The 24,828-nt window shown below is 45.0% G+C and overlaps 1 protein-coding gene and 1 pseudogene across 2 annotated transcripts in view; both read right to left on the reverse strand.

Moving 5' to 3' along the window:
* Window positions 1-24,828, reverse strand: part of BFSP2 (beaded filament structural protein 2) — a 76,919-nt gene that overhangs the window by 41,851 nt on the left and 10,240 nt on the right.
* Window positions 7,794-8,195, reverse strand: LOC786077 (transmembrane protein 254-like; annotated as a pseudogene).

Genomic DNA, 24,828 nt, shown 5'->3' on the forward strand with positions numbered 1-24,828 from the left:
TAGAAAGAGACATATCTCCTCACTTCAACAATTAAAATCTCATGGCTAATGAAAAAAACCTCCATTTCCACTGACCTCTACTCCTTATCTCAGATTGTTATACACATGTCACTTCATCTGTAATTATTTCAGAAACTCTCTTTTGTACTTCTTGTACTTCAACTTAAAAATTAATAAAGCCATGCATACATGTCTAGTTTAAAAATTAGACAGTACTAAAAAGAAATGCTTATAAAGGTTTGTAAAGCAAAAGCACTCCCAGGCCCACATTTTTGTAACCTCATGTCCTAGTCCCCAGCTGTCTGTTCAGAGCTTGCCCCATCTTTCTACAGATTTTTTGATTGCCTACAGCCATAGGCATTATTTATTGACTTCCTGGTGGACATATGAAGATTTACTGCTCTGACACTCCACCTCCCTTTCCCTTTATTTATTGGCTCTCTTGATAACTTTAAATAATAAAGCTGTATGTCTTGCTGTATCATTTATGGACAGTTTCTTTCTCACATTCACTTTTTCTCTTATAATTGCAGATGTTTTATATTCTAAGGTCAAAAGAGAAGATAGGAAACCAGTTTAATTACTCAACGACTCTAATGATGCCTGTGTGAAATACAGATCCTTTTTGCTAAGAATTACGATGGAAGTGCCCCTGATTGTGAGAAGCTGTGGGCAGAGAGCCAAATTGTTGCTTTATTTCTCAACCGAGCATCCTCAGGCCTGCAGAATAGTCAGCTGTTTGATCATTTTTCATGGTGCTAACCTCTCCAGGGTATGCCTGCACCACCCACACGCAACCATCTTGCCTCACCACCCACCATGTTTGAATTGTGATTCTAACACTGAGTAGCTTAGTTTTTTCTCTTGTCAAAGGGAGCAGCTTTATCTAGATAGTACCAGGCACACAATAATCCCTTAATAGATGTTTGTTGAATGAATAAGTGATACATGTTTAAAGAGCCAAACATGAAAAAGCAATGAGAAACCAGTTCACAAGCATCAGACTGGCAGACCTTTGGAAGTAGAGGATATGAAGGAGGGGGGCCTCATATTCTGTTTCTGGGAGGGTAAGTTTGTGTGGCCACTCTGGGGAGGCATTTGGCAATGTTGGCTAAAAGCTGATGATAGGCAGAGCCCATGCTGTTTCTAGGTACCAGCCTGGAGCCCAGTAGGAAACCCTTTCTTTTTTGGGGGGTGTTCTGTGGCTGCTTGTGGGATCCTAGTTTCCTGACCAGGGATTGAACCGGGGCTCTCAGTGGGGACAGGGAAGAATCATAACCACTGGGCAACCAGGGAATTCCCAGAGACCTTTTCTCTAGTGGGACAGGGAGGAAATACTTTAGGCTTTGTGGTCTTTGTTGCAAATCCACAACTCTGCCTGGGAGTGTGAAAGCAGCCAATTAGTATACAATTAGCACATGAACAGGTGTGACTGTGCTCCAGTAAGACTTTATTTACAGAATAGATGCTTGGCTGGACTTGGCCTGCCTGTAGTTTGCCCACCTCAGACCTAGAAAGAATCTCTCCCGTGTACATGAAGTTTGTGCCCCTCTTGTTTGTGACAGTCAACCGAAGCAACCTCTTTGGTTCGACAGTGAAGCAACCTCTGTCCATCGACAGAAAAATTCATAACCTATGATGTAAATACAATGAAATGCAACATGCATCAACAAGGACAAATCTCAAAATCAAAATGGAGAGTTAAGAAAGCAAGTTGCTTAAGGAAACAGTATATAACAGTTAATTTCTTGTGTCAATTGGACTAGGCCATTTCATGCAAAGATGGGCACAATAAAGGACAGAAACAGCAAGGACCTAAGAGAAGCAGAAGAGATTAAGAAGCAGTGGCAAGAATACACAGAAGAATTGTTCAAAGGTCTTAATGACCTGGATAACCATGGAGAAGGCAATGGCACCCCACTCCAGTACTCTTGCCTGGAAAATCCCATGGATGGAGGAGCCTGGAGGGCTGCAGTCCATGGTGTCGCTAAGAGCTGGGCACGACTGAGTGACTTCACTTTCACTTTTCACTTTCATGCATTGGAGAAGGAAATGGCAACCCACTCCAGTGTTTGTGCCTGGAGAATCCCAGGGACGGGGGAGCCTGGTGGGCTGTCGTCTCTGGGGTCGCACAGAGTCGGACACGACTGAAGTGACTTAGCTGCAGCAGCAGCAGCAGGCGGCAGCAGCAGCAGCAGTCACTTACCTAGAATTAGACATCCTGGAGTGTGAAGTTAAGTGGGCCTTAGGAAGCTTTACTATGAACAAAGCTAGTGGAAGTGATGGAATTCCAGCTGAGCTATTTCAAATCCTAAAAGATGTTGTTAAAATGCTGCACTCAATATGTCAGCAAATTTGGAAAACTCAGCAGTGGTCACAGGACTAGAAAATGTCAGTTTTCATTCCAATTCCAAAGAAGGGCAATGGCAAAGAATGTTCAAACTACTGTACAATTGCGTTCATTTCACATGCTATCAAGGTAATGCTCAAAATCCTTCAAGCTAGGCTTCAGTAGTATGGGAACTGAGAAATTTCAAATGTACAAGCTGGGTTTAGAAAAGAGAACAAATTGCCAACATGCATTGGATCATAGAAAAAGCAAGGGAATTCCAGAAAAACATCTACTTCTGCTTCATTGACTATACTAAAGCCTTTGATTTTGTGGATCACAACAAACTGTGGAAAATTCATAAAGAGATGGGAATATCAGACCACCTTACCTGCTTCCTGATAAACCTGTATGCAGGTCAAGAAGCAACAGTTCTAAGTGGACATGGAAAAATGGACTGGTTCAAATTTGGGAAAGGAGTACATGAAGGCTGTATATTATCACCTTGCTTATTTAATTTGTATGCAAAGTTGAGCTGTGAAATGCTGGGCTGGATGAAGCACAAGCTGGAATCAAGATTGATGGGAGAAATATCAACAACCTCACATATGCAGATGATACCACCCTAATGGCAGAAAGCTAAGAGGAACTAAAGAACCTCTTGATAATGGTGAAAGAGGAGAGTGGAAAAGCTGGCTTAAAACTCAACCTTCAAAAAACTAAGATCTTGGCATCCAGGTTCATCAATTCATGGCAAATAGATGGGGGAAAAATGGAAACAGTGGCAGATTTTATTTTCTTAGGCTCAAAAATCACTGTGGATGGTGACTGCAGCCACTAAATGGCTGATTCATGTCAATGTATGGCAAAAACCACTATAATATTGTAAAGTAATTAGCCTCCAATTAAAATAAATAAGTTAATTTTTTTTTAAATGCTTGCTCTTTGGAAGAAAAGCTATGAAAAACCTAGACTGCGTATTAAAAAACAGAGATATTGCTTTGCTGATAAAGGAGCATATAGTCAAAGCTGTGGTTTTTCCATTAGTCATGTATGGTTGTAAAATTTGGACCATAAAAAAGGCTGAGCACTAAAGAATTGATACCGTGGTGCTGGAGAAGACTCTTGAGAGAGTCCCTTGGATAGTGAGGAGATCAAACCAGTCAGTCTTAAAGGAAATCAACCCTGAATACTCTTTGAAAGGACTGATGCGGAAGTTGAAGCTCCAATACTTTGGCCACCTGATGGGACTCATTGGAAAAGACCCTGATGGTAGGAAAGACTGAGGGCAGGAGGAGAAGGGAGCGACAGAGAATGAGATGGTTGGATGGCATCACTGAATCAATAGACATGAGTTTTGTAAACTCTGGGAGACAGTGGAAGACAGGGAAGCCTGGTGTGCTGCAGTCCGTGGGGTCACAAAGAGTTGGACATAGCAACCTAACAACAGCAACAAATGGTGCCAAGATGGCTCAGACGGTAAAGAATATGCTTGCAATGCAGGAGACCCAGGTTCAATCTCTGGGTTGGGAAGATCCCCTGAAGATGGGAATGGCTTCTCACCCCAGTATTCTTTTGTCTGGAAAATTCCATGGACAGAGAAGCCTGGCAGGCTCCAGTCCATGGGGTCACAAAAAGTTGGACATGACTGAGCGACTAATATGGTGCCCAGATATTTGGTCCAACATTACTCTAGATGAGATTAACATTTTAATTGGTGACTTTGAGTAAAGTGAGAGGACCTCATTCAATTAGTTGAAGACCTGAATAGAACAAAGACTGAGGTCCCGAGAGGAAGAAAGGATTCTACCAGCAGATGGCCTCTGGACTTGAACTGGAACAAAAGCTCTTTCCTAGGTGTCTAACCTGGAGAAGGCAATGACAACCCACTTCAGTACTCTTGCCTGGAAAATCCCATGGACAGAGGAACCTGGTGGGCTGCAGTCCATGGGGTCTTTAGAGGTCCGACACGACTGAAGCGACTTAGCAGCAGCAGCAGCAGGTGTCTAACCTGTTGACATCTCGATTTTGGACTTCTAGCTTCATTATAGTGTGAGCCAATTCCTTAAAATGTTTCCCTGAAACATCCTGTTGATTCTGTTTCTCTGGAGAACCCGAATGCACAATGTAATACAATTGAATATAAAGTCTAAAATCATGCAAATAATCCTACAAATGATATATATATATACACACATAGTAAAATTGATAAAAGCATGGTGGGAATGATAAATGCCAAATGTAGAGGAGTGGTAGCCTCTGGAGAGGAGAATGGAATCAGGACAAAGCACAAAGGGGTTTCAGCTGTATCTGAAATCTTTGTGCGTTTTTAAAAAAAAGTCTGTAACAAATAACATTAAGGCGGACAATTTCAGATGCTGGGTATCCATTTTATATATTTGACATATTTTATAAATTAAGAAGAATGAGACAACACCACTAAACAACAAGGGAAAGAAAGTCAGTGCAGTGGCTGGCATGCCCATGCTCCTGAAGTGTAGAGCAAGAGTGGCTGGGACAACTGGGCAGAGGAGGCAGATCAGGGGTGGTGGGAGATGACCAGGTAGAGGGCAGTGGGGACCTCTAGAACTCCAGAAGAGGCCTCTGGGCAGCAAGGATGAAGATAAGGCAGACTTGGCATGGGAGAGTGGGGCAGAGCAGTGCAGTCTGTGCGGGCGAGGCTGCCGTAGGTGGCTGCGGAGGCTTGGGTCGGCCACTTGGGTATGGTCACAGGTGCATGGGCTCTCCGGGGGGCACTTTGTGCTCACCTGGAGGAGGCTCTGCAGAAATATTAATAGTTATCCTCTACTTCCCTTTGACAAGAGTTGTTCCTGAGAGCTTGCCAACATCAGAGGAATTTGTGCTGCTCTGAAATACACTGGGGACTTGTTGAGGCTTAAACTGAATTGCAAGTTCTTCCCTATTTCAGTGTGGCTGCTGGAGCAGACATTGCCGGCGCTCGGCCACATCCTCTTGGATTGTTTTTTCCACCATTTTCTGTGCCTGTGGGTTTCCTGTGCTTTCGCTTCCCATAGTCTGCACTTGGGACTCTTTTTGGAGCAGGGCCCTCAGGCCAGCAGAGCCTACTGTTCAGTTCCCTGGGCTAGTCCTTTGGAAATGACTGACAAGCATGAGGTGCGGAAGCCCAGCTCCCTCACTTGGGATTAGGACAACTTTGAGTGGAAATTCCCCTCCTGAGTTCCCCTGAAGCTGAGATGATTTGCTTGCTTGTTTCTCCCTCACAGGTTTTCCAGGAACACCTCTATAATATGCCACCTGCTAAGGAGTCCTAGACTTGGGCTCTGCCTCTAGGGCATCCATCTAAGACAAGCGTTCTTCTTATCCCAGAAACTCTCTGGGGTCAGGATACCTCAAGCTGTCTAGTGGGCTGTTGGGCACATAGGCTGTAGAATCAAACTACCCAAGTTGAAAGACTTGTCTCTATCACCTATTAGCTGTGTGACCTTGCAGAAGTTACTTAACTGTTCTGTGCTTCAGTTTACTCATCTTTATTTTATTTTTTAAGTTTTATTTTTTCATTGAAGTATAGCTGATTTATGAAGTGTTGTTTCAGCTGGACAGCACAGTATTTCAGTTATATATATGTTTATATTCTTTTACATATAGTCTTTTTTATATATATTCTCTTACATATATATTGTCTTTCAGATTTTTTTCCCTTATAGGTTATTACAAAATACTGAGTAGAATTCCTTGTGCTATATCATAGTTGTAGTTTGTTATCTATTTTATATATAGTAGTATGTATATGTTAATCACAAATTACTAATTTATCCCTCCCCTCCCTATCCCCTTTGGTAACCATAAATTTGTTTTCTAAGTCTGTGAGTTGCCTTATCTTTATTATTATTATTTTTTAAATTGGAGATACAGTTCACATTTTATTCAGTAATCTGCCATATTATCCTTGAAACCATTAATAACCCCTCAATCACAAAAGAAGCAGGGGGAAAGACCCGGATTTTTGTGCAGAAGTTACTCTCCACCAAAAGCAATTCATAGTCTACCATGTTTCATGGCTGTGGTTTTCCCTGGAGCCTCTTTTCTGGGGGGAGCAGGGAGAGGGATCTGTTTCTCACAAATATTAGTTGAAAACAAATAACATGACGTACTGTATCACGGGAAAAAAACAACAAGGCCTAGTTCCTGGTGAAACTGCAACCAGGGCGGCCTTCAGGAAAGGATCCCTGCAGTCTCCTAGAGGCGACAGTCAATAACCCTTCTGCCCCAGCCAGTTAGTAATCGTAAGAGATAGCCAGGTGAATGAGAGAGGTAGTCATTAGCTGGAGGACCATGAGCTAGACTCTCTAGAACAGGAATGGCTGAGTGAGTCAGAACGGGAGGGACACATCTACAGAGGCTGGAGAAAAGTAATTAAGAATAGGAAAGGGTGGAAAGACACAGGTTTCCCACCCTGTAGGAGACCCACAGAAAGATGGGAGCCAAGGGCAGTCCTGTGCTTTTCTCTGAGACAGGTGTACACTGTACCGGTCCTGCAGTTTTCAAATAAAAACTGGAATGTTGCTGAACTAGTGCAAAGTGAAGTCGGAGTAAACACTGTGTGAGGCGATGGGACAGGTGTTAGGGTTGAAAATGAAGCTGTCTAAGCTGCCGTCCTGACCTGAAAGTGGCCGTCAGACCTGCACACCACAGAGCACTGTGTCGGAGGCCCGAGTGAAAGGTGACACCACTTCCGGCTGGGAGGGCAGAAAGGGCATTCTCCAATCCTTTCTTCTGGATTCCTAACATGTCCTCTGTGTCACTGCTCAGCCCACCCCATTCTAGGCACTTGTTTGTCTTCCTTATCTTTCTCTGTAATGTGAAATGGAAGCCTGAGAGAAGATCCTGCCTCACAGGTGTCCAATAACTGGGTGGAATTGATGTGCTGTGGAGGCCTCACTCTATTTGGATCAAATGGGTAGAAAAAAATTGGAGGAAAGGCGAGCTGATAAGATGGTGGTTAAGGGTAAGGTGTTTTAATCAGAAGGTATCTCAAGGGTATCTCAAACTTAGTATGTGGCTTAAAGCAGGTGACAGGGAGAATGTCAGTGCAGCCAAGGACCACAGGAAGGTAGCTGGGAGCGCTTTGCCAAATATGTTAGTCTGCGTAATTAGAAAGCTAAAATCTTTTTCTACTATCTACTTAACTTTAACTAGAGCTGACGAGGGAATCATGAATAACTAGAGGGCCTTAACTTTCTAGAAACTAGGAACATCAAGTAAACACAGCACCCCTCAAAAAAGATGAGGCTGAATATCAAAGTATAGAGAAAGCTTTTGAATATCTTCTTTTCTCCCCCTAGGAACTTTATATGCTATATTTTCTCTCTCTTTTTAATTAATTAATTTATTTTTAATTTTTTTAAAACTGAAGTATAGTTGGTTAAAAACATTATATGAGTTTCAAGTGTACAATAAAGTGATTCAGTTTTTTTTGGGTATCTTAAGTTTGTTTTTGGCATTTTGGTCTAAAAGCAATCAAGTAATAGAGAGATGCCATCCCGAAAAGGAACATCTGTAGGAACCAGAGCAGTTGGGTCCACGTATTCGTGATGCCTTTAGACTTGCGCAATACAATGGCATACAAGGACACTCCCACGAGAATCATCCAGGCAAGCCAACACCAACCATGCACGAGGGTGTGATGATGCTTCAGCGAGTACTGAGTGAAGGGCCCAGGGGTCCCAGGCTCTGATAAGGAGTACTCTCAGGCCAGAAGACCATCCACGTGTAATAGCCAAAAGAAAGGATGATGACAGTAACCCAGAACAGACGGCTCCTCTGGAAGTAGGCCTCATCTCCTCTCGACTTCCCCATCGCTGCAGCGCACATCATGGGATGCCTGGCAGGCCACTGGCAGTGTGCGGGAAGATAAAGCTGTGAGTTGCCTTATCTTTAAAAGGGGGATTATAAAAGTGTGGGCCACATAGAGTTGCTGTCAGGTCAAATGGCTTGAGAGATGCAAGAACCTCAGAACAAATTCTGGCATATGGTAAGTGAAGTGAAGTCACTCAGTCTGTCCTACTCTTTGCGACCCCATGGACTGTAGCCTACCGGGTTCCTCCGTCCATGGGATTTTCCAGGCAAGAATACTGGAGTGGGTTGCCATTTCCTTCTCCAGGGGAACTTCCTGACCCAGGGATCAAACCCAGGTCTCCCACATTGTAGGCAGACGCTTTACCATCTGAGCCACAAGGGAAGCCATATGGTAAATGCTCAATAAACATTAGCTTTGTTACCCTCCACTAGAACTTAAGGGCAATCAGGAATTAATATGCTTTGCCCCTGAACCTGGGTCTGAACACCCAGGCTAATTTAATGAAGGAGATAAACCCTTCTCTGTTATATGGACATAAAATCTCAATTTATTACGATGGTGTAGGATGGGCAGGTCAGTAGATTGGCAGGGTGGATGTGGCTAATAGTCTATTGAAAGAACTATAGAAGAATCCTCACCCTTCCTTTGCCTGAGATCCCACCTCACCTTCTAACCCCGGGGCTGGTTGAGGAGCAGGAAGGTGGGTTTGGATTCCATGTCCAGGAATGGGATTTGATAGGGAGACAATTAGAGAAGGGCACCAGCAAAAAAGAGAGGACAGAACTCAAAGTATTACATTTGAAATAGGAAATCAAGGTTCCAGTCCTGGCTCTGGCCTTTACCAGGCACGTATTTCTCACCTCGAAGTCTCAGTTTCCCCATCGGTAACAGGAGGTAATTACGCTGGATCTGACTCCACAGAGAGGCTGTGAGGATCTATGGAGACAGCAGAGAACTGCTGCGCACTGATTCCTACAGATGGCGCCAAAGCAAGTGTTAGGAGAGCAGGGCCATTGCACAGCCCAGATTATCTTTGGAAATCCCTTAGGAGGGCTCTATTTGGGGCAACTGACAACCAACACATCCAGGACAGCCAGGGTTTTTCTCCAGATGAGATAGCTGATTTAGAAGAAGAGCTATGCTATCTGGAAAGTTCCTCTCTTGAAACACCGCGTCCTGCTCAGCAAGGTAGAACCCTCTCAGCAGGAGCTGTGGTGGGAACTAAGCCTGTGGAAGAGGAAGCAAATTCGTCTCCTGCTCAGTACAGGGCACATCCTCATGGAGGGAGAAGAAGGCCAGCACCAGTTAAAAGGGGTTTGTCTCTCCCTGCACTGATTGAGGTGCAGGACACGTGGGGCCTTAGGGCAGGAAGTGGAGCGCTGAGCTCTGCTGCCTCTCACACTGGAGGCCGAGGCCCTGCAGATTGCTTTGCCTATGGCTTGCAGGAAACCTCAACTCAGACATTTCATGTTGCAGTTTTAGAATGCAAAGGGCTCTTGGAGATCACGCAAGATGAAGAACCAAGGCACAGAGAGGTGTGATGGCTGGTCCCTCTGCTCTTTAGTGACCATAGCAAGGACTCATGGGAGAAACATGGCCTTGATCAGAGAGACAGGACTTCAAACCCTGTCTTTGTCACCTGTGGATGTGTGATGTTCTAAAGGCCCCTGTTTGTAGAATGGGAATAAGCAAACTTTCTCCCCAGAGTACCAAGAGGACTAAACCATGTGCATGTGTAACAGAATGTTAAATTGTCTGAGCCCAGATGGGAAGCTGCTCACTCCTCTTTCAGTGCCCGGAGGTTCACCTGCCCCAGCAGCAAAGGCAAGACCCTGTGACAGGTGTGACAGCCTGGGCTCCACTGAGAGGGGTTTACCAGAGGGCACCTTTGGGGGTGGGGTTGCCGTGGGGGCACCAGCAGAGGAGAGGCCTCTCCCTGCAGCTAGTCCTGCAGAGGGGGAGGGGCGTCTCAAAAGAGCTAAGAGAAACGTCCTCAGGAGAAGAAACCTGGTTTAAACTCCAGCCACACCCAGACATTGTGAAGCCACCTTATAACAGTGTCTCTCAAGGAAGAACCTTTCTGCCTTCCTTTCCTCTCCTTCCTTCCTGCTTACACACTGACTGCATTAGAAACAGCAGCGGGGAGGGCAGGGCGGGGCCGGGGGTTGCCTACCTGGGAGGAGGGAAAACGTGGGTCCATGGGTTGAATAATATATTGACCAGTCATGTTGTTTACTGGATTGAGACAGTGTTTTGGGACTTAAAATAAGCATGGAATTTTTAATTACCTATAAGTGATCAGAAAAATCCTGAGACCATTCATGTTTTCAACAAGGGGCAGGAGACAGCATGTACCTCCCACTGAATACATTGAAAGGGACCTTGGAAGAGGTCCCTTTCAAACCAAAGCTGCTTTTGTAAGCGGACCTCAAGAGGCCGCTTTAACACACAGTTGACACCCATCACACACCCTGCACTATGCTTCAGCACACGGCAGGCTCTCAACAATGTGCGGATTCATTTATTCCCTCCTCATCCCTCTTGGCTCTCCAGGTCCTAGAGGCCAAGAATTTTGACCCTTTAATGTCCGAACTCCATAGTGCCTGGTGCAGAGTAGACCCATCAATGCCTGATGAATGAACAGAATAAAAGTGAGTTCTGTGCCAGCTCCACAGCAGCCACCATGACAAAGGTTACACTGTGGAGCCTGCTGCTGAGGAAGGGGGTGGGGCCAGCACACGCCGTTATTGCTAAGATTCTGTACTTACATGTGACACTAATTATACCCGCAGGCTGAGGAGCTGCAGCCTAATCTCTGACACTGACAGGGCGTTTTCCCCACTCATATTATTCTCCTTCAGTTTCAAAAGAGTTGGGGCCATGATGGCAGGTGTAATTCTGTCTGTCCTTTTGTAGATGAGAAGATGAAGGTGGAGAGACTGGGGACCCAGGCAAAGTCTTTGGTGAGCTGAGAGCAGATGGGACTCAGGACACCTACTGCAAACTCAAGCTCTCATCTAAAACCCAAAGCCACAGAAAATGCAACTGAAAGAGAAAAGGAGGAGGTGGTTTCTCCCACCACAAATGGAAGCAGGAGAGAATAAGAACAGACTTGCTAGATAACAATATGCAAAGTCTTGGGGCAAAGTGCAATTTTATGGTTGACTTATAATCCTCAGGAAATTGGGAGCTGTCATGAAAATCCTGACATGAACGGACTGACTGAGGGGCGGTATGAAGTGTGTGGCTGGCCTCTCTGGATCAGAGTGGCTCTAGCAATGAAGGGATGATTATAGGCATCCAGAACTTGGCACAAATCAGATTTTGCAGCTGGGTGACTAGGAGTTCAAGCCAGTTCCTAGACGGTCCAGAAGGTGGCGCCACTTGCCAAGATAATCTGGTCAAAGACAGCAGCCTGAGACCCCGCCCGCCCTCCGCCCCCAGCCCCGCCTACAAGGGAGTCCCTAGCCGCTCTAATTTGGCCTAGAGTCTACTGTTGGATTTCTATCACAGAGTGAGATGCTTTTCAGACACCAAGGGTACATCTCTGATTCAATTCAGTTCAGTCGCTCAGTTGTGTCCAACTCTTTGCGACCCCATGAACTGCAGCACGCCAGGCTTCCCTGTCCATCACCAACTCCCAGAGCTCGCTCAAACTCATATCCATCCAGTCGGTGATGCCATCAACCATCTCATCCTCTGTCGCCCCCTTCTCCTTTTGCCTTCAATCTTTCCCAGTATCGCCAAAGGATTGCAGTTTCAGCTTCAGCATCAGTCCTTCCAACGAATATTCAGGACTGATTTCCTTTAGGATGGACTGATTGGATTTCCTTGCAGTCTAAGGGACTCTCAAGAGTCTTCTCCAACACCACGGTTCAAAAGCATCAATTTTTTGGTGCTCAGCTTTCTTTATAGTCCAACTCTCACATCCATACACGACTACTGGAAAAACCATAGCTTTGACTAGACTGACCTTTGTCAGCAAAGTAGTGTCACTGTTTTTTAATGTACTGTCTAGGTTGGTCATAGCTTTTCTTCCAAGAAGCAAGCATCTTTTAATGTCATGGCTGCAGTCACCATCTTCACTGATTTTGGAGCCCAGAAAAATAAAGTCTGTAACTGTTTCCATTGTTTCCCCATCTGTTTGCCATGGAGTGATGGGTCCGGATGCCATGATCTTAGTTTTCTGAATGTTGAGTTTTAAGCCAACTTTTTCACTCTCCTCTTTCACTTTCTTCAAGAGGCTCTTCAGTTCCTCTTCCCTTTCTGCTATAGGGTGGTGTCATTTGCATATCTGAGGTTATTGATATTTCTCCCAGCAATCTTGATTACAGCTTGTGCTTCATCCAGCCCAGCATTTCGCATGATGTACTCTGTATATAAGTTAAATAAGCAGGGTGACAATATACAGCCTTGATGTACTCCTTTCCCGATTTGGAACCAGTCTGTTGTTCCATGTCCAGTTCTAACTGTTGCTTCTTGACCTGCATACAGATTTCTCAAGAGGCAGGTCAGGTGGTCTGGTATTCCCATCTCTTTAAGAATTTTCCACAGTTTGTTGTGATCCACACAGTCAAAGGTTTTGGCATAGTCAATAAAGCAGAAGTACATGTTTTTCCAGAACTCTCTTGCTTTTCCGATGCTCCCATGGATGTTGGCAATTTGATCTCTGCTACCTCTGCCTTTTCTAAATCCAGCTTGAACATCTGGAAGTTCACAGTTCATGTACTGTTGAAGCCTGGCTTGGAGAATTTTGAGCATTATTTTCTAGCGTGTGAGATGAGTGCAATTGTGTGGTAGTTTGTAAATTCTTTGGCATTGCCTTTCTTTGGGATTGGAATGAAAACTGACTTTTTCCAGTCCTGTGGCCACTGCTGAGTTTTCCAAATTTGCTGGCATATTGAATGTAGCGCTTTCACAGCATCATCTTTTAGGATTTGAAGTAGCTCAACTGGAATTCCATCATCTCCACTAGCTTTGTTTGTAGTGATGCTTCCTAAGGCCCGCTTGACTTCACATTCCAGGATGTCTGGCTCTAGGTGAGTGATCACACCAGCGTGGTTATTTTGGTCATGAAGATCTTTTTTGTACAGTTCTGTATTCTTGCCACCTCTTCTTAATATCTTCTGCTTCTGTTAGGTGCATACCGTTTATATCCTTTATTGTGCCCATATTTGCATGAAATGTTCCCTTGGTATCTACAATTTTCTTGAAGAGATCTCTAGTCTTTCCCATTCTAGTGTTTCCCTCTATTTCTTTGCATTGATCACTGAGGAAGTCTTTCTTATCTCTGCATTCAAATGGGTATATCTTTCCTTTTCCCCTTTGCCTTTAGCTTTTCTTCTTTTCTCAGCTATTTGTAAGGCCTCCTCAGACAACCATTTTGCCTTTTTGCATTTCTTTTTCTTGGGGATGGTCTTGATCACTGCCTCCTGTACAATGTCATGAATCTCCATCCATAGTTCTTCATGCACTCTGTCTATCAGACATAATCCCTTGAATCTATTTGTCACTTGCACTGTGTAATTGTAAGGGATTTGACTTAGGTCATACCTGAATGGCCTAGTGGTTTCCCCTACTTTCTTCAATTTAAGTCTGAATTTGGCAATAAGGAGTTCATGATCTGAGCCACAGTCAGCTCCTGGTCTTGTTTTTTTCTGTATAGAACTTCTCCTTCTTTGGCTGCAAAGAATATAATCAATCTGATTTTGGTATTGACCATCTGGTGATGTCCACGTGTAGAGTCTTTTCTTGTGTTGTTGGAAGAGGGTCTTTGCTATGACCAGTGCATTCTTTTGGCAAAACTGTTAACCTTTGACCTGCTTCATTTTGTACTACAAGGACAAATTTGCCTGTTACTCCAGGTATCTCTTGACCTCCTACTTTTGCATTCCAGTCCCTTATAATGAAAAGGACATCTTTCTTGGGTGTTAGTTCTAGAGTAGAAGGATGTGAGCTCACCTTCTCCTGCGAGAACTCCAAAATTACAACTCGCTGCTGAACAACCATTGACAGGAGAATGTTGGATCCCACCAAAAACAGATACCCCATGTCCAATGGCAAAGGAGAAGCCCCAGCAGAACAGTAGGAGGGGCAAAAATCACGTTTAGAATCAAGTCCCATACCTGCCAGAGACACTCGGAGGGCTCAAACAAAGCCTTGTACATACCAGGAGACCCCACAGAGATTGAGCCAGACCTGTCTTTGAGTGCTTGAGTGTCTCCTGTGGAGGTATGGGTCAGCAGTGGCCTGCCACAGTGGGCAGGGGTTCTGGGTGCAGCAGATCTGGGTGTGGCATAAGCCCTCTTGGAGGAGGTTGCCATTAACCCCACCATAGAGCTGCCAGAACTTACACAAGACTGGGGAAACAGACTCTTGGAGGGCACTAATAAAATCTTGTGTGCACCAGGACCCAGGAAGAATAGCAGTGACCCCACAAGAGACTGACCCAGACTTGCCTGTGAGTGTCCAGGAGTCTCAGAAAGGAGGCGTGGGTCAGTGGTGGCCTGCTGCAGGGTCAAGGGTACTGAGAGTGGTAGCGGGTGCCTGGGACCTTTTGAAGGAGGTCGCTATTATCTTCATTATCTCCAAACACCATAGTCAGACAACAGGGAGGGAACACAGCCCTGCGCATCAACAGAAAATTGGATTAAAGATTTACTGAACAAGGCCCCGCCCATCAGAACAACATCCCCCCCCTCCCTCCCATCAGGAAGCTTCCATAAGCCTCTTATCCTTATCCATCAGAGGGCAGATAGAATGAAAAGCACAATCAAAGAAAACTAATCAAACTGATCACATGGACCACAGTCTTGTCTAACTCAAAGAAACTATGAGCCATGCCAAATAGGGCCATCCAAGACAGATGGATCATGGTGGAGAGTTCTGACAAAACGTGGTCCACTGGAGAAGGGAATGGCAAACCACTTAAGTATTCCTGCCTTGAGAACCCCATGAACAGTATGATAAGGTAAAAAGATATGACACTGAAGGATGAACACCCTGGATAGGTTCCCAATATGCTATTGGAGAGGAGTGGAGAAATAACTCCAGAAAGAATGAAGAGATGGAGCCAAAGCAAAAACAATGCTCAGTTGTGAATGTAACTACTGATGTAAGTAAAGTCCGATGCTATAAAGAGCAATATTGCATAGAAACCTGGAATGTAAGCTCCATGAATCAAGTTGTAAATTGTAAGTGGTCAAACAGGAGATGGCAAGAGTGAACATCAACATTTTAGGAATCAGTGAACTAAAATGGACTGGAATGGGTGAATTTAACTCAGATGGCCATTATATCTACTACTTGGGCAAGAATCACTTAGAAGAAATGGAGTAGCCCTCATAGTCAACAAAAGAGTCTGAAATTCAGTTCTTGGGTGCAATCTCAAAAATGACAGAATGACCTTTGTTCATTTCCAAGGCAAACCATTCAATATCACAGTAATCCAAGTCTGTGCCCCAACCAGTAATGCTGAAGAAGCTGAAGTTGAATGGTTCTATGAAGACCTAAAGACCTTCTAGAACTGACACCCATAAAAGATATCCCTCTCTGATTGCTGCTGCACAACTGCTAATTCCTTCATCCTGCAGTACTGAAGAGTTGGCTGAGCAGATGGTACTGGGAAGGCCTTACAATCCAAGCAGTTATTATCATTTTAATCACTACACACAGTGACATAAATTACCACTACAGTTAATTGAGCACGTGCCTGGCTAGACACTAAGCTAAATGCTTTCAGTGAATTATTTAATTCCCATGACAATCCTGTAGGGTATATATTATTATCCACATGTTACAGATGAGGATGTATTGAAATTCAGAGAGGCCAATAAATTTGTTTTCCATCACAAGTCCAGTCAATTGCAAAGTCAAATTTGAATGCAGTTCTTTTTGGACTCTGTAGCCTGTACCGTGAATCACTGTGAGGCACTGTTTCCTTCTGTCCTCCTCCCTCTCTCCTCCGCTCTCTCTGTGCCTGGCATTGTCCCAGGGGTTAGATTCAGGACCTGTTGGACTAAACCTCTGCTCTTGGGGATGAATGACAGCAGTGGGCCATGGGAGCGTGATTCCCATCTGAGAACAGGAAAAAATATTCACTTGTATCCAGGACCACCTTTAGGTCAGGCATGATGCTGGGGGGTGTTCAAGCTGGAAATTCCAGGTGTCTATTGGTTACATTTAATCTGGGTTTTTGTGATCATGGATCAGGTGTGGGCTCTGTGCTCTCTCAGTAAGCCAATTTCTCCCCTCACTGCCAGTTAGCAAGACCAATATATTCTGGCAGGTGTGTGTGTTGGCGGGAAGGGGCGGGTCAATAAAACTGATTCATCAGTACTGGAGCACAGGCACCACTTGACCCTTGAAAATGAAGCAGGTGGCCAACATATGCTGAACAGTCCTATCCCAGCCGGCCAACTAGCATAGCCATGAAAGATTAGGGAACCAGGCTGATGGGAGGGCAGTTTCTTCTCTTAGGCGTCCTCCATGGCTTGGGGATAATGAGGAACAGTAACAGAAGGTCTAGGGCCAAGGCTTGGGAGATCAGAGAATCTCACCCTCTCATGTTGTAAGTGTGATTTCACTTGGAGTGAAATGGGTTTGCTGCAGGGCACACAGCCTGTTAGCTCTGAAGTGAAGACAGACGTGGGAGTCACCCGTACTTGGTGTCCATGGAATGAAGTAGAATCTGACCTATTACCTGTGTGTCTGCAAGATGTGAGTTTGACCCAGTCTCATTTAACAGTTGAGGAAACTGAGGTTCAGAGATGTGGAATAACTTGTCCAAGATCATACAGCAACTTAGTGACATTTACTGTGTTTCTAATATATAAATAGTACTCTCCTGGGTTCTCTGTACCATGTGTGTGGTTTCATACACCACACAGATTTGGGATCTGATTTCAAGTGCAAAAGGAAGTGAGGGTGAAGTGAATTAGGTGCAGAAATATTGGCATTTCTGGAACCTTTAAATGACATTTGAGGAAACAGGATAAAATGTTGGAAATTAAGACTGTAATGTGATAAAAACAATAGCTGATGTTATGGGTTGAACTGTGTACCAGCCAAAAGATATGCTGAAGTACCTGTAAATGCAACCTTATTTGGAAATATGAGGTTTTTACAGATGCAATCAAGATGAGGTCATTAGGGTGGACCCTAGGCCAGTGTGACGTGGTGTCCTTATAAGAGGGAATATTGGACACAGAAACACAGGGAAAAGGAAGTTAGAGACTGAAATAATACATCTACAAGCCAAGGAAGGTCAAGGACTGCAGGCCTCCACCAGAAAGTAGAAGAAGACTTGGAACAGATCCTCCCTTAGAGACCTTGCTCTTGCTGCTGCTGCTAAGTCGCTTCAGTCGTGTCCGACTCTGTGAGACCCCATAGACGGCAGCCCACGAGGCTTCCCGTCCCTGGGATTCTCCGGGCAAGAACACTGGAGTGGGTTGCCATTGAGACCTTAGGAGGAACCAACTCCCCTGACACCTAGATTTCCAACTCCAGCCCCATAAGTGGGAGAGAGTCCCTTTCTGTTGTTTAAGCCACCCTCTCTGTGGTGCTTCCTTATGGCAGCCAGCAAACAAGTATAATGGAAAACCTCTTATTAAGTAGTTACTTTGCGGGTCATGTCTCTCTGTCGATTTAATCAATATTCATTGTGTATCTACTATGTGCTAGGCACTGTCTAGGGTGCCAGAGAAAGATCAGGGAGTAGAGAGGCAGGAAGTCCCTGCCTTCTGGAAGCTTCTGGTTCCCTGCGTTATCTCCCAGAATTCTCACAATTCTGTGAAATAGGGTCATCCCCCTCACCTTGAGATAAGGGCCTCATATTAGGGAAGGACAAAGTCGGGCCTGGTCTCTGTCACTCTGTTCCACTCATTTACAGAGAGGTGCACGACTGATTCCTGGGGGGAGAAGGTGAGACAGGCAGGGGTGTGGGGCCCCAGCATTTCTGAGATCAGAGTCCTGCTTCCCAAACAAACCACGCCTTGGCCCAGCCTGGAGAGCCCTGCGTAGCCACATGTGAGGCAGAGATCTCGACTTGCCAGCTCTGTCTCCAAGTCCCCTCTTCCCCCACTGAGGTCAGGCTGCTCAGGAGGCCCAGTTTGGGCAGAGGATGTAAAACCCTGGGCCTGACCGCAGGCAGCTGCAGTTAAGAGCTGGGCCGTGGTACGGTCACCTGAATACAAACGTTCACAGTGTATCAGCGACCACCAGTGTTGCTCTGCGATCCTGGTGGGGGGCGGACAGAGACAAGGCCTCCGCATGATCGCATCTGAACCAAGAGGCAAGGTCAATGCTCTCCAACCACATAAACTCAATGGGCTCCTTCCAGCCAGTGCTGTGAGGGACTGCTGTTTACTCACAACAGCTCTAGGCCTGTTGCACCCTGTCCTCTGGGTCCAAACTGTAAGCTACCCCATCATCCAAGAGCCCCTGGTTCCTGACAGCATCAGATACAGAACAAGTCCTTACTCTTAACTTCCTCCAAATTGCCCAGTACAAGCCTACACCTCACAACAAGCTCCTTGCAATCCCTCTTCCTAAGATGTCCCAGGTTCCCTCAGAGTGTTTCTCTCCTGCTTCAGCAAGCGATACACCTGACTTTGTCCCCCTATCTGTGTACTCTTAGTGGTCAGCCTGGCTGTAACTGGTGCCTGCCTCGCTCTCAGACCCAGGTCCTTCGGCGTCAGCACAGGGGGCTCCTCCCACTGGGCGTGGCCTCTCCTCCCAGGAAGAACCCTCAGCACTTCAAGGGGCCCCGTGGACCTAGGTGTGGTGGCAGCCATCACCCCTGCAAGGGAGACTGTGGCTCCACCCCGCAGTCTGTGGAAGCCTCTGATGTAGGAGAGCGTTTTCCAAGGAGCACCCCTCTCTCCTCCCCCATAGGCTCCCACCGGAGCTCCTCAGCTCCATTCAGATAAAGAGGTTCTGCCTTCAGGGCCGACTGCTCAGCACATTTTTCTAAGCATTAAAAAATCACTGAAGAAGAAAAATAGAAATCCCTGGGGGGCCGCACCATTCCCCGACAGCCAAGCTATTAAACTTTCAAGTCCCAGTACTGAGCGGCCTGACAGCTGGAAGGCGCCCAGCCTAATGTGTCCTCGCTAAAGCAGTTCGTTCCAGTTAGAGCAAGCTTGGGTAAGGATCAATCACTGTTTCTGGCAGTTCCTCCCAAATTAGAAGAGGAAGAAAAGCAGAGAAAAAGGAGGCATATCCCAGAGTTTAATCTCCTCTCAGAGAAGGGCTCTCACTGACTATGACTCCATCTTATCAAACAGTAGGCACTCAGGGGATCACTGGCCCGTCTACTCTTCAGGATCTTGGGTCTCTTATTTATTCTTTTTTTGAAAAGTCTTTATTGAATTTGTTACACTATTACTTCTGTCTTATGTTTTGGTTTTTTGGCTGTGAGGCCTGTGGGAACTTAGCTCCCCCATGAGGGATCGAACCTTCACCCCATGCATTGGAAGGTGAAGTCTTAACCACTGGACCACCAGGGAAGTCCCTGGGGTCTTTTAAATGAGTTTAATAGGAGGCTTTTCATAATTTTTGGGGGGCAGCCAACACTGAGTTGGTCCTGACTAGAACACTAACTCCCAGAGAAACTGCATCTCTGTGGGCCTCAGTTTCTTTGTCTATAAAGTGGGTGTTAATGGCCTGAATTGCGCCCCCCTCTCCAACGTGCATGTTGAAGTCCCAACCCCTAGCACCTCAGAATGTGACTGCATTTGAAAAGGGCTTTTAAAAAGGAGATTAAGTTAAAATGAGGTGGTGGTAGTCTGATATAAGTGGGTCCTTATAGGAAGAGGAAATTTGGACACAGGTCTCCAGTACTCTTGCCTGGAAAATCCCATGGATGGAGGAGCCTAGTAGGCTGCAGTCCATGGGGTCGCTAAGAGTCAGACACGACTGAGTGACTTCACTTTCACTTTTCACTTTCATGCATTGGAGAAGGAAATGGCAACCCACTCCAGTGTTCTTGCCTGGAGAATCGCAGGGACGGGGGAGCCTGATAGGCTATAGTCCATGGGGTCGCAAAGAGTCGGACACGACTGAGTGACTTTTTACTTTACTTTACTATAGAGGGAAGACCATGTGAAGACGCAGGGAGAAGACAGCCACCTGTCAGGCAAGGAGTGAGGCTTCAGAGGGAACAATCCTGCAGACACCTTGACCTCGGACTTTCAGCCTGCAGTACTGTTAGAAAACAAGTTTCTGTCGTTTAAGCCACCCAGTATCACCCAGTCTGTGGTAATTTTCTATGGCGGCCCTGGCAGACTGATCAAGTGGGCATGCCTCCATTTTTCTGGGTGACACAGACACTGTTGAGAGAATCCACTGACAGTGAATAAAGCTCCTGGTAGTATCTGCTGGTGTCACACTGATGAAGGCGCTACGTGAGCGGCGCAGAGTGACGGAGCACACAGTTCATCTCCATGGGTTTTATCAGAGAGCAGGGTTCTTGGGAGGGAATCGTATAGAACTCCCAGGGCACCTATGCCCGCTCCAGAGGGCAGCTGGTACCTGGGTGAACCACCTGGCAAGTGGGGGTTGCCCAGGGGTGCCCCCTGCAGCGAAGGCCTGGCCTGGCTGGTTCTGGGTGAGCTGCCAGGTACCTATGGGAGCTAAAATCCCATCAGGTGCAATTCACTCTGCAGGCAGTGCTTCTGGGGACAGGCCAGGAACCTGTTTTCCTTGTCTCATTCACACTTCACAGCCACACATGGGCAAAGAGCCTTTCCACCTTTATTAGGAACATAAACCAGCACTAGTAAGTTAAGAGTCACATCCCTCCCCAAGTAACAATCAATTTGTTTATCAAATAACCTTCCTCCTCAGAGTTAGCTGGGAACAGGCCTGAGCAGTGGGCCCTTACCTGAAGTGGTCAGAGATGATGAAGAAATAACACAATTAAAGGCTGGGGGTGAGGCCTGGAAGTACTTTGCTCAGCCAGGGAGGGCAAGGGAGGGTGGGGCCTGGGTGCCGGGAGAGGGGCCTCTGTCCTTGGTGCTGGGAGACACAGCTCCAGCAGGTGTGGGCGGCGAGGGTTCTTTGCCTCGGGTGAAACTTTGCCCAGCGTCTGCTGAGAAGGGGGCCTTTTAAACTTTACTTCTCTCCCCATGTTTTCCTCATTGGTCCCTAAAATAGATAAATAAAAACTACCAGTTGGTCGGTTTTGTGATGGAGTTTTCCACTCTGTGCACACTGCTTTTTGTTACTTACTGATAATGGCTGACATAACTTCTCATTTCTGCTAAATAATGTATTTGTGACACTCTGCTCTACCATCTCATTTACAACCAGGTAAATGAGTCTTTATGTGCTTTTTTCCAGCCAGACAACGATAAACTAGATTTTATTTTCCTCAATTGAGTCGTCAACTTTGGTAGATCAGCATAAACCTTTTAGGGGAGTGGGGGTGGGTATGGGTTACATTCTGCTGGGTTCAACCATTTTTTCAATAACTCCCTGGAAAGAGGCATCACATTTGTCCTTGGCACTTGCCTGGATTGTTGTAATTTAGTTCTTCTGAAAAGTGTAGGTCGGTGGAGGGTCTCTCCTATTGCTCTTGGGGTTTTGTTTTGAGAGAAGGCTGTTGGGAAAAGTCTTCTTTCCTCACACCTGGTTTGGTACTTCTCTGAGGCTGTCGGGGCTTCACCAGCACTGGACCTGACTGGAGCTCACCCCAAGTCATTGGTAGCAGTTTTATTTATAACTTTATTTTCTTTTAAGATAGATCATTCAAATGGTGCAAGAGCCCAAAGTAAGCCTGTTCCCACCGTGTCTCTGGTCACCCAGCTCCACACTAGAAGCAGCCATTGCCACCACGTGTGTATCCTTCCAGGGACAGGCTGCACTCCACCTTTCTTCCTCTCCCCCTCCCTCCTGCCCTTCTTTCCTTCTTCCCTTCCCCTCTTTCTTTCTTTTTCCTTCCTTAAGGACCCCTCTCTCTTTCTTCCTCTCTCTCTTTCTTTTGCCTTAAATGCAAATGGTAGCATAGCATAGATAGGTTTTGCAGTCTGCCTTTTGATTTTTTAAAAAAATATATATTTAGTTTCACAGGTGGTTCAGTGGTAAAGAAGCTACCTGCCAAGCAGGAGATGCAGGTTCAATCCCTGGGTTGGGAAGATCCCCTAGAGAAGTAAATGGCAACCCACTCCAGTATTTTTGCTGGATCATAAGGCAGTTCTATTTCCAGTTTTTTAAGGAATCTCCACACTGTTCTCCATAGTGGCTGTACTAGTTTGCATTCCCACTCAGCCCACTTAAAATGCCTTCCTGAGGGAGCTCAAGCTCCCCAAAGAGTTTACTGTTCCAGCCTGACAACAGGCCCCTGCTCTACCTTTTCTTAGACAATTACTTTGGGAAACATGGAACTGTAAATCTTTTCTCTATTGTTTTGAGATATGAATCTCCTACAACCCAGAATGTTTCCTCTAGAACCTGGGAGCCGTCTCTGTGAAATGCAAACATTTGGGGACATAGTTCCCCCTCTCCCAGTTCCTGGTATGATGCTAATTTCAGGGGGCTCCTTGCTCCAGTCTGTGCCCGTCATAAAGATGTGAGATGTGTGTTTCTCCTCTGGATAAGTGCCAGTTAGCAAACATGGATGGCTGGATCGCCTGGACCACCCTCCTCAGCCTCCTTCAGCATTCTCCTGTAGCACACCAGCATTTAAAAAGCCTCCTACCTTTTGTTTCAGTGGAGTTGAGCTCAGTTCTATTCTGAAGTCTCTCTCTCCTACTGCCGTAGTCTGAATATTAATAAAACCTGTTTTGCTGACTTTTAACAAATGTCCAATACAGACCTTCCCTTTGACAGTTGGGAGGTCAGCTCCAAGTGCAGATTGCCCTGCAGGCGGTCACACCTGGTCCTAACTCCCGGCTTGGTCCACGCTGGGCCCGGGTTGAAGGGTTACCCTCTGGCAGGTTCTTTGGGTCTCACATTTGGTCTCCATTTCTTGGGGGTACCTCTGAGGGCTAGTCAGTACCCCACTCCTCTCTCAACTCCTGCAGTGTCTGTGGTTTGAACCTCTCACGTAAACATAGTTGTTTATGTTACCACCCACTTAATGTCGCTATCTTCTCATTTATTCAATTCTACAAACTTAATTGGGTATTAAGTGTGCTCCCAGCAATGTACATATATTATTTCATGTTATACCTACGGGCCAATCATTTTTATTATGAAAATGTCAAACATACATAAAAAGAGAATGGTATAATGGATCCCCGTATACCCATCACCAGTATGATTATAAACACATGGCTTTTTCTTTTCTTCTTTTGTTATACCAATATCCCCTCACATTTCCATCCTGTCCCAGATTATTTTAAACAAATCCTGGATATTATTTCTTCTTCAGATATTTCAGTACGGTATTGCTAAATTATAAACATGCATTTTTAAAAAACCACATAACTTCTACAAATCTAAAAATACATAGCATCTAAAAAGTAAATACAATTCTTCAATAGCACCAAATATCCAGTTCCTCTTTCTTCACTTGTTTGATATATTTTTTACAGTTTCTTTGAAGAGTGGTCCAAATAAAGTCCATTTCAATGGGCTGATATGTCAATTTAATCTCTTTTAACTTATAGATCCCCCATCTCTCCTTTTTCCCCTGGTAATTTTTGCTTGCTGAAAAAATTGGATGGTTACCCCTGTAATTTCCTACTGCCTGGATTTGCTGACTTCATCCCCATGGTGTCAGTTAACATGTTCATCTGACCTCTGTATTTCCCGTAGTTTTTTCTTGAGACTTAATCACTTGCAATTTTCTTTTTTGTTGGTTTCTTTCTTTTTTTTGGCAAGGCTACTTCATAGGTGGTGTTGCGTGCTCCATCAAAAGGTACAAGTCTGCTGGTCTTTTTTTGTGAGATTAGTAGCTATTTGATACTTGTTATTGCCTAGATACATTATTTGCAAAGTGGTGATATTCAAATGCTGTTTTAAGAATTACTTTTATGATATACAAATAAAATTAATAATTACATTCTTATTTGTTTTTTAACTGTAATACTTCTACAAAATGATGCTTCCTCTCTTCTTTTTCTTCTCTTTTTTTTTTAAACTGTAACCATGATATACCTACAGTTCTTATAGGAAAGTCAGGAAAAACATCTGGCTCATTATCTACCAGTTTTCAAAAAACTGAGTTGGTTCCTCAGCAGACTCCAAGGTGGATTTTGGAGGGGAAGAGTACAATACTGAATGTATAGATTTAAACATTTTTATGTATTTCAATCTACTATAGTTAATATTCTTATTGGTATTTTGCCATCTTTGATTAATGGGGGTTTATTCAAATTGACTATTAAGTCTTTTAATGTGACTCTAGTAGTTCTTTATAGTTTCCTTGGTTTCTCAGATTCATTGCCCCCAAACCTGGATCTAGCCATTTCTCCAAGGAGCTTCTGTTCTTATAGTGAAAGATGGTGGTTAGAGACCAAAACCAGAGGCTAAAAATGCTCAGTACCACTGGGTTGGCCATAGTTTCTAAGTCTTTTGACTGATTAGAGTTAGGAAATGGATATATATTTATTTTATGTTGACCTACAACCAACAACATGATTACTGAAATAATTTGAAATTCTTTTTGCAGTACTCTTCTGCATCCCCACTAGGGATTACTGTGATTTTAAAAGTC

Source organism: Bos taurus, chromosome 1 (assembly GCF_002263795.3).
Source record: "Bos taurus isolate L1 Dominette 01449 registration number 42190680 breed Hereford chromosome 1, ARS-UCD2.0, whole genome shotgun sequence".
In the NCBI taxonomy this organism is placed as follows: Eukaryota; Metazoa; Chordata; class Mammalia; order Artiodactyla; family Bovidae; genus Bos; species Bos taurus.